Source organism: Myotis yumanensis, unplaced genomic scaffold (genome assembly GCF_028538775.1).
Source record: "Myotis yumanensis isolate MYYU_CA2020_CCGP unplaced genomic scaffold, mMyoYum1.0.hap1 SCAF_14, whole genome shotgun sequence".
Lineage (NCBI taxonomy): Eukaryota > Metazoa > Chordata > Mammalia > Chiroptera > Vespertilionidae > Myotis > Myotis yumanensis.
The window spans coordinates 44,504,886-44,520,233 of record NW_027223765.1 but is presented as its reverse complement, the minus strand read 5'-3'; the positions used below and the strand labels follow the sequence as shown (position 1 = coordinate 44,520,233).

Genomic DNA, 15,348 nt, shown 5'->3' with positions numbered 1-15,348 from the left:
CATAATTTTACTTTAAGAGAAAAGGAAACAAAGTCACTAACTCAGGACCATAAGTGCGTAAGTAGAATTAATAAAAATGCAAACAAACCCCTTAAAGGGTTCAATATAGTGCAGAAGCTCCCATTTTTCTGCCACTACAGGATTAAGACGTTCAAATGGCAGGGAGGAGACGAGCAGGGATGGGGGTTTTCAGGGTGGAGGGGGTGAATGGGGAGGGGGAGAGAAGGGGACATCTGTAATACTTTCAACAATAAAGATAAATTTTAAAAAAATAAAAAGGATGTTCAAACACAGTTTATTCTCACTACTCCTCATAACATCCATTACTTCTCAGGATGGATAGGTAATGCCCCCAGTTAAGAGTCAGCAATTCTTTTATTTAATTTTGAACTTAAATTTAATAGTAGAAAGTATCACATTCATAGGGTGGGGGATAGGTAGAAAAATATAAACTGGCTAGTTGATTTTTTAGAGAGAGAGAGGAAAGGAGAGGGAGAGAGAGAAACATCAATATGAGAGCATAACATTGATCGGCTGCCTCCTGCATCCCCCCTATAAGCCTACAACCCAGACATGTGCCCTGACTAGGAATCGAACCTGCAACCTTTTGGTGCATGGGACCATGCCCAATCAACTGAGCCACACTGGCCAGGGCTAGTTCCCTTCTTGTATAATGCTGTACAAACGATCCTATGAAGTTAGAAAGTGTTTTGAAATTACAAATCCATTTTCATTTACTTCAATCTCATTTAATTATTATAAAGACCCTATATGTTTGATTAAATGGAATATTTCAATCCTATTAAATGGAATATTTCAATCCTTATTTATAAGATTTCAAATTCTACCTCCATTTATGGCTTAAACACAAGGCCTTAAACATTTTTCCCTAGAAAACTTTGAGGGCCAAAGTGAAGTTTTCTTTTAAAAAGATCATTGGTTTATTTCACTATCATGAAAGGAAACATTAAGTATATTTAGAATCCAGCCACACAGAAAATTTAACAACAAAGCAAAGTCAAATAAAGAAGAGTTCATTGCTCAACAGTGTCAAGAGGATACCAAAGCATTTACAATAATCACACGTTTTTGAGTGCTTAGTATGTGCTTGGATAAGCTACTTTGCATGTACTCTTTCAAATAATCTTTACAAAAATCTTAATGTTTTATTATCCCTATACTACAGATAAAGAAATGAGGACTAAAAGAGGCTAAGTTGCCAAAGGAGATCCCAAAGTTAGTAATGGGGAGAAATGTACATTTTAATCTTTTTTATCTCAACCATTCTGCTATACTACTTATGCTTGTCTGGCAATTTCTTTTCCACTATCTCTAATGCATCCCAACCACCCTTTAAAATAGGATTTTGTTCATTTAATAGATGAGTAAATCGAGGATGACACACAAGTCAAGTGGCCTATCTATAGTAACAATGGAGAAAAAAATAAAACCAGCCATCAGGCCTTATGCTACCACATCATCAGAAAAGGTACTTTTAAAATTTCTTTTAAAAATAAACTCACTATCTGCTTCCACCTACTTGACACACAATCCTAATAAATTTGGGTTTCCTAATTTCTGTGCCCATGGAAGATGAAAGGAAAGAAGCATTTGCTTATGCCAGGCACTTTACATACATTACCTCACGCAAACTTCTGAATACTAAGATATAAACAGTATCCCACACAGACAGGGTTAGGATTTAAACCATAAACCAAAAGATTATACAGATCGTAATAATAGCCAACAAGGCCTACTGGACTCCTGATGACTATGGCAAATTCCTTGAAGATCAGGATCAATGATATTCCTAGACCTTATTAACAAAATGTCTGTTAATAAGCATTTAAGTGTTTTAAATAAATAATTCATGAATGTAACATTTACAACCCAGACCCATTGTTTACCCACCATTTCCTGAGCACCTCTAGACAGGAATTCAGCAATCAGCCACATTCCAATAATAGAAAGAATATGTGATTATAAGAAGCCACTTACAGCAAATGCAAAACAACAGTAACAACAAATACTACCAGTAATACAAGTAGTTTCTATGACCCTCTAGACTAGAGCATCTCACCTAATGTCACCAATTCCTATGAATTCTGACTCAGAACAATCTCTCAATTCCCTACTGCCTTTCCCTTTCCATTTCTTTTTAAATAAAATATTATTTTTATTGATTTCAGAGAGGAAGGGAGAGGGAGAGAGAGAGAGATAGAAACATCAATGATAAGAGAGAAACATCAATCATTTCTATTTTACTATGTGACCTTGAGCATGTTTCTTAACCTCTCTGAGCATCCCTTTAGTAATAAAGAGATATTTATAAATCCCTATGTATAAATTGATACTAGTACCTACCTCAAGAGTGTTCGTGATAAAGGTTAAATTATGTTAAGCATGTTAAGTATTTAGCACAGTATTGTACATAATAACTGCTAAACAAATGGCAGCTATTGTTTTTAAATTCATAGACTATACATACATATAAAGTCACTTTGACTTTCTTCAGTCAGGGAACTGATGTAAGACTTTCCTCTATTGTTCAAGATTCTTAAAAATAAAGTTCTTTGCCAATTAATTACTTAAACAGTAAACAGCTGATAGAGATATAAATAGATCAGTAACAGCTGAACTCTAACACATACAGGTATTAAAAATAGTATGCCATTGGCCTATTACACATAAATATTACTGTAAGTAACCACAACCTGTGCAAGAAGGTAAGCAGCTAAGCCTTTGTCTCACACTACTGAAAACCTTTTATGAAAAATATGAAACACATATCACAATGTGATTAGGGAATTCCCTAATAAAATTTAAATCAAAAGGAAATTACGCCCTACCGGTTTGGCTTGGTGGATAGAGCATTGGCCTGCGGACTGAAGGGTCCCAGGTTCGATTCCGGTCAAGGGCATGTACCTTGGTTGCGGGCACATCCTCAGTAGGAGGTGTGCAGGAGGCAGCTGATAGATGTTTCTCTCCCATCAGTGTTTCTAACTCTCTAACCCTCTCCCTTCCTATAAGTAAAAAATCAATAAAATATATTTTATAAAAATGGAAATTACTATACTCAGGTATATGTAAATACACTTAGAATATATTACATAGATGAGCAATTTACAGCTCAATGAATAGTATGAATTAAACTAAGTGATATTTAGCAGATTTCATAATTCCATTTTATTGATCGGCAGTCTCCTGCATGCCCTCTTCTGGGTATCCAGCCGGCAACCCGAGCATATGCCCTTGACAGAAATCAAACCCAGAACACTTCAGTCCACAGGCTGATGCTCTACCCACTGAGCCAAACCGGCTAGGGCAGAATGTTTACATTCTTGAATTAGTAATTCAACATCCAGAATCTAACCTACGGAAACACTGAAATACTCACACACATGTACAAAGGCAAATGTATGAGCATGTTCACTGAAGCAAAATTAAAAGAAGTTAAGAACTGGAAAGAGCTAATGCCGACCCAAACTGAACTATGCTCACCTGATGAAATATCAGACATCATAACCACAATATCACAATCATCAAAAATAATGAGGCAGAATTATCGGCACTGAAATTAAATATATCCATTTTTTAAAAAGGATATATTCTAATATACCATTAGAAAACAAAAATCTGAACAAATGTATACAAACAGCTCACAGCTTATCTACACAAAAACAAATCTTATGCCTGGCCTGTGTGGCTTAGTGATTGAGCATTGACCTATAAACCAGGAGATCACGGTTCAATTCCTGGTCAGGGCACATGCCCGGGGTTGCGAGCTTGATCCCCAATAGGGTGTGTGCAGGAGGCAGCATAATGATTCTTTTCATCATTGATGTTTCTATCACTCTCTCCGTCTCCCTTCTTCTCTGAAATTAATAAAAAAAATATTTTTAAAAAATCTTAAGAGTTAAACTTTAAAATTAAGAAAGCTAAAAAAATGTGTTCAATAAGCCTACCAAATCATCAATATCATATTATGGTCATTTAGAGGAAGAGAGTGGAAGATGAAAAGAAGAAGAAAAAAACTAAACAAAAAATACAGGAGTTTTGCTCTAAAAGGAATCAAAGAAATGAGCATGCAGAGCAAAGGAAACCATCAACAAAATGAAAAGGCAACCTTCTGAATGGGAGAAAATATTTGCAAATCATTTATCTAAGGGGTTAATATCCAAAACATAGAGAACTCATACAACTCAATAGGGAAAAAAAGAACAAAGAGATTTAAAAATGAGCAGAGGGGCCCTGGCCGGGCAGCTGAGAGTGTCGTCCCCATATGCCAAGTTTTCTGGTGTGATTTACCAACCACCCCCCCCCACCCCCCATCAGAGCACTAACAGGAATCAACCAATGAATGCATAGATGGGTGGAGAAACAAAACTGATGTTTCTCTCTCTCTCACCCTCCCTCCCTCTCTCTCAAAAATAAATAAATAAATAAATAAATAAATAAATAAATAAATAAGAGCAGAGAATCTGAATAGCCATTTTTCCAAAGAAAATGGTTAGCAGGTACATGAAAAGATGCTCAACATCACTAATCATCAGGAAAATGCAAATCAAAACAAGGATGAGATATCACCTCACACCTATTTAGCACGGCTACTATAAAAAAGACAAGAAATAGGTGTTGGTGAGGATGTGGAGAAAAGAGAAACTTTGGGCATTGTTGGTGGGAAAGTAAACTGGTGCAGTCACTATGAAAAACAGTATAGCCCCAGCCAGTTTGGCTCAGTGGATGGAGCGTCAGCCTGTAGGACTGAAGGGTCCCAGGTTCGATTCTTGTCAAGGGCACATGGCTGGGCTCGATCCCTAGAAGGGGGCATGCAAGAGGCAGCCGATCAATGATTCTCTTTCATCATTGATGTTTCTATCTCTCTCTCCCTCTCTCTTCCTCTCTGAAATCAATAAAAATATATTTAGAAAAACAGAAAAACGGTATAGAGGTTCCTAAAAAGTTTAAAATAGAACTACCATATGATCGAGGAATTCCACTTTGGATATTTATTCAAAGAAAAAACTGACTCAGAAATATGTATGCAACTCATGTCCTTGGAACATTATTTACTATAGCCAAGATACATAAACAACCTAAATGTCTATTAATGAATGAATGAATAAAGAAAATGTGGTATAGGTATTATTCAGCTATTAAAAAGAATGAAATCTTGCTACTTGTGTCAACATGGACTTTGAGGGCATTATGCTAAGTGAAATAAGATGGACAGAGAAAGATAAATACCATATAATTTCACTTATATGTGGAATCTTAAAAGTAAACAAAAAACTCCCAAGCTCAAAGACACAGAGAACAGATTGGTGGTTTCCAGAGCAGGGGGTGGAAGTGGGTGAAATGGGTGAAGGGAGTCAAAAAGCACAAGTTTACAGTTACAAAACAAATAAGTCATGGGGTGTAATAATGTACAATCCAGCAACTATCCTATATAATAAAAGGTTAATATGCAAATTGTCCCCTTGGGAGTTGGACCGACCAGGAGTTCAACTGCTCACTATGACGTGCGCTGACCACCAGGGGACAGCGCAGAATGAAGGAAGGTCCTGGCCGGCCCTAATTGCCGGCCAGGCCTAGGGACCCTACCCATGCACAGTTCATGCACCGGGCCTCTAGTAGTTAATAACACTGTACTGCATACTGAAAAGCTGCTAAGAGAGTAGATCTTAAAAGTTCTCATCACAAGGAAATTCTATAACTACTAGAGCAGTCGTGGGCAAACTACGACCCATGGGCCGGATCCGGCCCATTTGAAATGAATAAAACTAAAAAAAAAAAAAGACCATATCCTTTTATGTAATGATGTTTACTTTGAATTTATATTAGTTCACACAAACACTCCATCCATGCTTTTGTTCCGGCCCTCCGGTTCAGTTTAAGAACCCATTGTGGCCCTCGAGTCAAAAAGTTTGCCCACCCCTGTACTAGAGGCCCAGTGCACAAATTCGTGCACCAGTGGGGTCCCTCGGCCTGGCCTGCGGGATCAGGCCAAAACCGGCTCTCCAACATTCCTGGAGGGGTCCCGGACTGCGAGAGGGTGCAGGCCAGGCCCAGGGACCCCACAGGTACATGATCGGGGCCGGGGAAGGACGCAGGAGGTTGGCAAGCCGGGTAGGGACTGTAGGAGGGCTCCAGGGCGTGTCCAGCCCATCTCGCTCAGTCCCAATCGGCCGGACCCCAGCAGCAAGCTCACCTACTGGTCGGAGCATCTGCTCCCTTGTGGTCAGTGCATGCCATAGCAAGAGGTTGAGTGGCCTTAGCATATCATTAGCATATTACGCTTTGATTGGTTGAACGGCCGACAGGCCGACTGGACACTTAGCACATTAGGCTTTTATTATATAGGATGTATAGCAATGCATATTAACTTGACTTTCTATGGTGATCATTTTGCAATATATATAAACTAGAGGCCCGGTGCACAAAATTTGTGCATGAGTAGGGTCCCTAGACCTGGCCAGCGATAAGGGCTGATTGGGGCCTTCCAGCTGCCGGCCGGGGCCTTCCTTCTGGCTGCCAGCCAGGGACTTCCTTCCCCAGCTGCCGGCCAGGGCCTCCCTTCCCCAGATGCCAGCTGCCAGATGGGGCCTCCCTTCCCTGGCTGCCGGCTGCCAGCCAGGGCCTTCCTTCATTCCATGTAGCCCCCTGGTGGTCAGTACATGTCATAGCGAGCGATCGAACTCCTGGTCTCCCAGTCAAACTCCTGAGAGGACACTTTACATATTAGGCTTTTATATATATAGATATCAAATAATTATGTTGTATACCTAAAACTAATGTTATATATCAATTATACCTCAATAAAAATATTTTAACCAGATAAAGAAGAAATGAGCAGTAGCTAGAAGGGAAGGTAGGTTCAGATAATTTTTTTTTAAATAAGAGGAAAATCACATTGTTTCATATACTAACAAAAAATGACCCAGTAATGAGGAGGGGCCCTTAGCCTAACCCTGGGGAATCAGAAAAGGCTTCCTGGAGGAGCTGTCCCATGCTGAGTCATGAAGAGTAAGAGTGAGTAGGGATGAGTGGAGAGGAAATTGAGACAGCATGAGCAAACAGAGGCAAGAAACAACAGGAGCAGGGCATGTGAAGTTCAAAACTGAGAATGACAGGAGGTGAGGGTGAGGCTGGAGAGGTAAGCAGTCACTAAGCCTTTTAAGATAAATCAAGCAGAACAACTATTATCATATAGATAACACAGGCCTTGCCACTATAGGGTTTTTAGGCAGGGAAGTACTAAGATCAAACTGACATTTCACTGAGGAAGTGAATGGCTTGAGGGGTTATTAAAAGGCAGGGATAACAGTTATGAGACTACTGAAATAAGAAATAATAAAGTCCTGAACTAGGACAGCGTTAAAAGTAGTGAAAGGGATTTAGTGAAAGATCTGATGTGCTCAGTGTTGAAGACAGGAGCTTCTAGAGGGGGCTACTGTGTACATGATAATGCCATTACCTGTATTTGGAAATATTAATGGGTGGGGGTAGTTGAATGATTTGTTTCAGTTTGAGGTATATTGCTTTTGGAATCTCTATAGGACATCCAAGTAAGTAAATGTAAGCAGGCAATTGGGTAGAAAACTCAGACCGAGGGCTCAAGACATCTGAAGGGCATCAGGATTTGAGGGGTTATTAAAATTATTATCTACTAGAGGCCCAGTGCATGAAATTCATGGACTCAGGGGGGTCCCTCAGCCCAGCCATGCCCTCTCGCAATCCGGGAGCGGGGAGGCTCCCGCCACCGCTGCTGGGCTTGCCAGCTGAAAGCCCGGCTTCTGGCTGAGCGGCGCTCCCCCTGTGGGAGTGCACTGACCACCAGGGGGCAGCTCCTGCATTGAGCATCTGCCGCTTGGTGGTCAGTGTGTGTCCTATAGACTAGTCATTCTGCCTTTTGGTCAATTTGCATATTAGCCTTTTATTATATAGGATAATAAAAGCCTAAGCAACCATTACAGCAGAACGACCAGAATGACCAGTCACTATGATGCGCACTGACCACCAGGGGGTAGACGCTCAATGCAGGAGCTGCCCCCTGGTAGTCAGTGCACTTCCACAGGGGGAGCACCGCTCAGCCAGAAGCCGGGCTCATGGCTGGCGAGCGCAGCAGTGATAGCAGGAGCCTCTCCTACCTCCATGGCAGCGCTAAGAAGCAGCGAGCTGAGTGGTAAGGAGCAGTGAGCAGGCGGGCGGTAAGGAGCGAGAAGTCCCAGACTGTGAGAGGGCGCAGGTGGGCTGATGGGACACCCCCCCCCCCCCCCCGTGCATGAATTTCGTGCACCGGGCCTCTGGTAATATATAAGATGATTCAAAAATAACATTTACAAGGAAAACAATGACTGAACTTTAGGAACACTAACATTTAAGGAGAAATTAGTGGAGAAAAATGCTTGAAGTATTTTTAGATAGGACAGTCAGAAAGGTAGAAGAAAAATCAGAAAAAGATATATCCAAAAGGCCAGGGAAACAGCCAAAAGCTAATACTTCTACCATTGATTTTTTTTTTAAAAAAACTGTAGTGACCTGAATAAGCTGGCAGAGATCAGAGATCAGGAGGCGTCAAATCACATAACAGTCTGGATTTTCCAATTCTGTTGTATTAATATTTTAAAAATCAGGGCCATTTCCTCCTGAGGTTCTTTTTTTTAAAAAAAATAAGGCCATGGAGCCTTATTTATTTATTTTGTTAATACTCACCTGAAGGTATTTTTCCATCAATTTTTAGAGAGAGTGGAATGAAGGGGGAGAGACAGAAAGAAACATCAATGTGAAAGACACATGGATGGTTGCCTCCCGTACTAACCCCGGACCAGGGCCATGGATCAAGCCTGCAACTGAGGTACCTGCCCTTGACTACTCTATCAACTAAACCCGTGGTTGGCAAACCGAGGCTCGCGAGCCACATGTGGCTCTTTGGCCCCTTGAGTGTGGCTCTTCCACAAAATACCACGTGTGCGCGCGCACGTACAGTGTGATTGAAACTTCGTGGCCCATGCGCAGAAGTCAGTATCTTGTGGAAGAGCCACACTCAAGGGGCCAAAGAGCCGCATGTGGCTCGTGAGCCACAGTTTGCCAAACCGCAGTTTGCCGACCACTGCACTAAACCAAACCAGCTAGGTCACTTCCTAAGGTTCTTAAGTAGTGAAGCCAATCTGAGTGGAAAATACTAAAGGGATTAAACGTAATTGTACATTATCTACCGTTTTAGTCGAGGAGTATTTATGGTTGCTCTACACCAGGGGTGGGCAAACTTTTTGACTCGAGGGCCACAATGGGTTCTTAAACTGGACCGGAGGGCCGGAACAAAAGCATGGATGGAGTGTTTGTGTGAACTAATATAAATTCAAAGTAAACATCATTACATAAAAGGGTATGGTCTTTTTTTTTTTTAGTTTTATTCATTTCAAACGGGCGGGATCTGACCCTCGGGCCGTAGTTTGCCCACGGCTGCTCTACAAAAAGAAAATTGGTAATGTATTTCTTATTAAACCAAAAATTATTGTTAATCATAATAAACTGAAGAGAAAAATGTTTACTTTTTATCGTTCCTGACTTCTTGATTGTTACACATTATCTCACGCCTGACTTCACAAAACTCAATTAACTATATAAAATCTTATAAGCCTTATATGACAATGAAAAGTAAGCATGGATGATGTAGCAACCTATAATGCTAGTAATTAGGGGAAAGTATTACCAATACAATAAAAATTTATCAGAAATGGAAAGAATTTTTGATGTTGGAAGAAAAAAATAACTTGAAAAATAAAGGGAGAAATAACAGAGCAAGGGTCAATTTCCGTTTCTTCTTTTTTTTTCGATTTTTGTTTCTTGATTTTAGCTTTACTTTATCTACACTTTTTGGCAGGCTATCTAAAAAAAATCACTCACTCTTGGATGGCTGTACTAACTTGGAGTGACTCCCAAGTGTTTGATTCCACCCATACAGAAAAATGCCACAAAGAACTTTAAAAAAAAAACCTACAGGAAGCATATTTTCAGATGAGCACCTAAGCAAAATCAGTGAAACAAAGAAAAGACATGACATGGGAAAGGTAACAGCATTTTCTTGGAGTAGGATAGGGGGAACTCCCAAGGTGTGTGTCATTAGCCAAAGCTGGAAAAGCAGGATTCAGAGCACAGCAGAGCAAACATGCCGCTCTCTAGACCAGACAGAAAAAAGCTGCGCTGGGTTAGTGCTTCTAGAGTTTGGGCGAGTCAGACAGAGTGGGGAAGAAAGCACTACCACACTCAATTTCAGCATATGGGAAAACTGTGTGGCTGCTTTCTTACCTTTTGGTTTATTTCCTCTCTTATTAATTTACTATTAAAACATTTTAATTATATTCAAGGAAGCTAAAATGAAAGTTACCTCAGAATTTTATTTCTTCCAAGTGTCTGGACAGGCTTTGCCACACTGCTTCGCACATAGACTAGACTAACATATAAAGCTAGCATCATTATCACAAACAACCTTTCTAGCATTAGACAGTTTGATTTTGTTAATTAATATAATAACCAATTTGTAAAAATTTATTTCTATGGTTACTAGCAAGGATTAATGTATATTTATTACATATATTCATCTTGAACAAACTGCTTGTTTCTTTGGCCATATGTTTATCTACAATAATCTTGATGGCCTTCTTTTATTTTGGAAAGGACATTTTATGTGTTATATATATTAATTTTTCTGTCATAATGAATGCAAATGATGCCCCATTTCCATTTCTTTTGGAACAAAAGTTTTCAATGTTTATTTAGATACCCATTGATTTGATTTGCCTTCACTTGGGAGTAGGCTATAGTAGTTACTCATCTACCAATAAATCCTGAAGTTGTTTCCATTATTATATAGTCACACTGCCTGTCTTAGAACTTTTTATTTGCCTGCTCCAATCATTACCCTTTAATTCTTTTCTATCATTTGTGTTTTTCTTTATATATATCTAAATACATATTATTGGTTTCAGAGAAGAAGAGAGAAGGAAAGAGAGATAAAAACATCAATGATGAGAGAGAATCATTGATCAGCTGCCTCCTGCATGTTTCACACTGGAGATCAAGCCTGCAAGACCGGGAATTGAATGACCTCCTGGTTCATAGGTCGATGCTTAACCACTGAACCACACTGGCTGGGCTTTTTAATTTTTTTTCAATCCTCACCTGAGGATATGTTTATTGATTTGAGAGAGAGAGACAGAGTCAGAGAGAGAGAGAAACATCAATGTAAGAAACATTGAACCCGCATGTGCCCCAACGGGGGATCAAACCCACAATCTAGTATGTGCCCTGACAGGGAATTGAACCCGCAACCTTTTGGTGTGTGGGATGATACTCCAATCAACCGAATGTGTTTCTTATCAAATATATCGCTATCATCCACTCTTTAAAAGAAATATTTTTGTGGCTAAGTAGTGATATGAAATTTAATGGGTTCCAAGCAATTCTACTCCTAGGTATCTACCCAGTGAAATGAAAACACAAGAACTGTACACAAATGTTCCTAGCAGCATTGTTCATAATAACCAAAAGTCGGAAGTAATCTAAATGTCCATCAACCACTGAATACAATAAGATATATTGTCCCTCTAGGGGCTGGGTGGATGTGGACAGATGGGGGGGGGGTAGATGGGGGCCATCTGTAATTAACATTACACAATTAGGAGAAGATACGAAAAGTATACACTTGGGGAATTGGGAAGCATTGAATTAAATCTCTGGGAAAATAGAATAAGACATCTGACATATAGGACATGTAGGATAGGAACTCTCTCATATCTATACTTACACAAACAACTCATCTACACTAATAAAAGAAACATGGTAATTGGCGTACGACCGCTACCCTTCCCATTGGCTAATCAGCATATCCTTATGCAAATTAACTGTCAGCCAAGATGGCGGCCGGCAGCCATACACTGAAGCGAGCAGGGAGGCTTGCTTCCTCCAGGGACTGCAGACTCCAACGTTCCCCACCTCAGTTGCCAGACTCTCAACTGCAACTCTAAGCAACTATTACTATGTTGCAAATAAGAAGCTAAACAAAACCAGCTTTCTGTCAGCCCCGGACCGCAACATTGTATCCATGTTTTCAGCAGCGAAGCCTCAGAGCTAAAGCTGGCCCAGAATAAAAAAAAAAAAAAAAAGAAAGAAAGAAAACAAGGGGCGGTTGGGAGCTTTTAGTCAACTGCCAGCGGGAAAACAGCCCTCAGCCCCTCAGCCAGCCTGGCCAGGCACCCCAGTGGGGACCCCCACCCTGATCCAGGACACCCTTCAGGGCAAACCAGCCAGCCCCCACCCGTGCACCAGGCCTCTATTCTATATAGTAAAAGGGTAATATGCCTTCCAGCACCAGGATCAGCGAAGCAATGAGGCTCCCGGCACTGGGATCAGCGGAGCAGCGAGGCTCCCGGCACCGGGATCAGCGTGACAGGGGGCAGCGCCCAAACCCCCTGATCAGCCCTGCTCTGTGCCTGATAGGGGGGGAGCTCCCCAATCCCCCGATTGCCCTGCGGCTCTGTGTGTGACAGGGTGCAGTGCACCGACCCCCTGATCGGCCCTGCTCTGTGTGTGACAGGGTGCGGTGCCCCAAACCCCCGCCCCCATGGGCCCTGCTCTGTGTGTGACAGGGTAGAACCATAACCTCCTCATTGGTCCTGCCCTGAGTGTGACAGGGTGCAGCGGCCCAACCCCTTGATCCGCCCTGCTCTGTGTGTGACAGGGGGCGGTGCCCCAGCTCCCCTATCGGCCCTACTCTGTGAGTGACAGGGGGGAGCTCCTCAACCCCCTGATCGGCCCTGCTCTGTGCGTGACAGGGTACGGAGCCCCAACACCCCTGATGGGCCCTGCTCTGTGCGTGACAGGGGGTGGTGCCCCAGCTCCCCTATCGGCCCTACTCTGTGAGTGACAGGGGGGAGCTCCTCAACCCCCTGATGGGCCCTGCTCTGTGAGTGACAGGGAGCAGCGCCCCAACCCCCTGATTGGCCCTGCTCTGTGAGTGACAGGGGGCAGCGCCCCAACCCCCTGATCGGCCCTGCTCTGTGAGTGACAGGGGGCAGCGCCCCAACCCCCTGATTGGCCCTACTGTGTGCGTGACAGGGAGCAGCGCCCCAACCCCCTGACTGGCCCTGCTCTGTGAGTGACAGGGGGCAGCGCCCCAACCCCCTGATCAGCCCTGCTCTGTTCGTGACAGGGGGTGGCGCCGCAACCTCCCCATCGACCCTGCCTTGAGTGTAACAGGGGACGGTGCCCCAACCCCCCAATCAGTCTACCCTGAGGGTGGCATTGCAACCTCCCGATCCGCCCTGCTCTGTGCATGACGGGGCAGCGCCCCAACTCCCCAATCGGCCCTGCTCTGAGCCTGACCAGGGGCTGCACTTAGGGACTGGGCCTGCCCTCTGCCACCCGGGAGCAGGCCTAAGCCAGCAGGTCATTATCTCCCGAGGGGTCCCAGACTGTGAGAGGGCACAGGCCGGGCTGGGGGACCCCCCCCCCCCCCCCAGTGCACAAATTTTTGTGCACCGGGCCTCTAGTCCTAAAATAAAATCTAATCCCTAAACAAGCAGAGCTCTCTCTTCTTGTCTGTGAGGCACAAAGTTTTCTCAGGGTTATTTTGCCCATCAAGCCAGAAAACACACCACCTCTCTTCTGTTACGGGGGTTAGCTAGGTATGTTTTATAAGCAAAAGTTACTATGATTAGAGGAAAATGTCCTCTAATATTAGTTATGAGTAACAAATGTATCTGTCAACTGTGGCCATCTAACTCCCACATTTTATTTCCTGGCAATGTTAATCTATTAATTAACTCTCTAACACAGAAGTAATGATCCCCGTAGTGGGCAGCGTACTGCAGCTACACTATATAGAAAAGAGGAGAACTTCTGAAAATCTAAAAATAAATGTATGAATATATAACTTTCATTCTTACCCTTCAGAGGAAAAAAAAATCATCATCTTCATTACAACTGCCACTATAAATCGAGGTACCACAGAGTGACTTGCTCACAAACATTTCCAAAACAATGGAATAGCTAGCCGAGTCCCTTAACCACTGAAGATTTAATTATCTCATTTAGTCAGTGAAGGAAAATTATCTTATATAATAAAGCAGTAATATGCTAATTGACCATCAGGCCCTGACAAGATGGTGGTGCCCACAGCCACAAAATGGCGGCACCCAGTCCCTTCAGCCCCGCCGGGGGGGTGGCAGGTGGTGAAGCGCCTGCCACTGGAGTCCCCCAGTCCCCTTAGCCCTGCCGCGTGCCCACCACCATAGTCCCCCAGGCCCCTCAGCCCCGCCTGCAGTGAATTTTCATGTGACCATTACCTTTTAAAAAAATCCTTACCCAAGGATATGATTATTTCTTTTAGATCATCTGTTCTCGGGGAGCAGGCCTAAGCCAGGAGGTGGGCATCCCCCTAGGGTCCCATACTGTGAGAGGGTGCAAGTTGGGCTGAGGGACCCCCCATGTGCATGAATTTTCATACACCAGGCCTCTAGTATATTATGAAAGTCATCTATTTCTATAGTCTTTGTTTCTCGGGGTTCCGAAAATGAATTCCAACATGGTTGTTGACTCTGAAAGTGACTTTAACAAACTCAGATTTATCTCTTAAAGCATTTGATCATGCTCTACCAACTTCTAGCTGAGTTCCCCTTATAATATTAACTTTTCCTAGAATGGGCTAGGCAGCTGAGGAATAACATTCCTTTGGGCTTTATGACATTTATTAAATTTAAAATCAAAACATTAGTTGAAGAAAAATAAGTATGACCTAAGAGCCTATGCAACTTAATTACAGACAGATTAATCTGTACCCATTAGCTTCAGAACTAAAAGAATCAGAAAAAACTGTAGAAAATTAAGTATAAGATTTTTAATGCTAAAAAGTTCTACAAAATACCCTTATTGATGAAATAGCTGAGGGCCCCAAAGAAGCTGCCAGGCCCTAGCTGGCTTGGCTCAGTGGATAGAGTGTCAGCCTGCAGACCAAAGGGTCCCGGGTTCGATTCCAGTCAAGGGCACATGCCCGAGGTTGCAGACTCGATCCCCAGTAGGGGGCGTGCAGAAGGCAACCAATCAATGATTCTCTCTCATCATTGATGTTTCTATTTCTCTCTCCCTCTCCCTTCCTCTCTGAAATAAAAATTTTAAAAAAATAAATTAAAGAAATGGTTTCCTTCCCTTTAAAAAAAAAAAAAGAAGCTGCCAGTATAAAAACACATGACAAATAAGCAAAACTAGACAGCCAGTATCAGTCCGTGGGCCAACCCTCTATCCATTAAGCTAAACCAGCTAGGGCTGGCCTCCCAGTTCTTCAGCACT

General features: G+C 42.5%; 1 protein-coding gene across 25 annotated transcripts in view; it reads right to left on the bottom strand.

The window, feature by feature from the left end:
- The window catches only part of SLMAP (sarcolemma associated protein), a 169,763-nt gene that overhangs the window by 112,229 nt on the left and 42,186 nt on the right, over window positions 1–15,348 (bottom strand). The window lies entirely within an intron of this gene.